The sequence below is a fragment of the Octopus bimaculoides genome, chromosome 15 (assembly GCF_001194135.2).
Source record: "Octopus bimaculoides isolate UCB-OBI-ISO-001 chromosome 15, ASM119413v2, whole genome shotgun sequence".
Lineage (NCBI taxonomy): Eukaryota > Metazoa > Mollusca > Cephalopoda > Octopoda > Octopodidae > Octopus > Octopus bimaculoides.
In genome coordinates, this window is record NC_068995.1 from 47,638,808 (window position 1) to 47,639,620 (window position 813).

Sequence of the window (813 nt, forward strand, 5' to 3'; positions counted from 1 at the left end):
CCATATGGTGGTTGTAGATCTAAATGGTTGGCGTACAGAGAATGGAGAGAATGTAAGGAAAATGGGGTATAAAAGACAAAAAAAAGAAAGGAATGGAAATAGTTATGAAAATCCTACATCACATGTGTGTGTACGTACGCATATATATATATATATATATATATATATATATATATATCTATGCGCACATACAAGTGTATGAATGCAAATGTGTGTATATACATATATGAATGTATAGACACCCATATATGCACATATGCATACACAAACACGGATGCACACAGAGAAGGGTGTCTCAATACATGTCTGTTTTAAATATAACAAACATGTGTGGGGGTTTAAAGAATAAAGCTGTCTGAATGAGGGAGCAAAGCTGGATTTGAAAGGCACAAAGCCCACCTACACATGTCAGCATAATAGAATCATACATACATACATACATGCATATCATCTGTCTGTGGAAAAGTTAAGCTGTGATGTTCATGCCTTTCTCAAGGCGTCACCAAGTTAAGTTAAATAAGCTACAACCGGGGATAATGAAAAAGTGTGTGAGCGTGTGTGTGCATATATAGAAATATATATACATATATATTAATATATACATATATATATATATATCAATATATACACATACATATATATATATATATATATAAAAATTAGTATATACATACATACATACATACATACGTGTGTGTATATATGTGAATATATATAAATATATTCAGACACACATATATACATACGCGTGTGTATATATGTGAATATATATAAATATATACAGACACACATATATACATATATATTATATAT

At 29.8% G+C, this 813-nt stretch overlaps 1 protein-coding gene across 1 annotated transcript in view; it reads right to left on the minus strand.

Moving 5' to 3' along the window:
- Positions 1–813, minus strand: part of LOC106875080 (3'-5' RNA helicase YTHDC2) — a 43,603-nt gene that overhangs the window by 4,843 nt on the left and 37,947 nt on the right. The window lies entirely within an intron of this gene.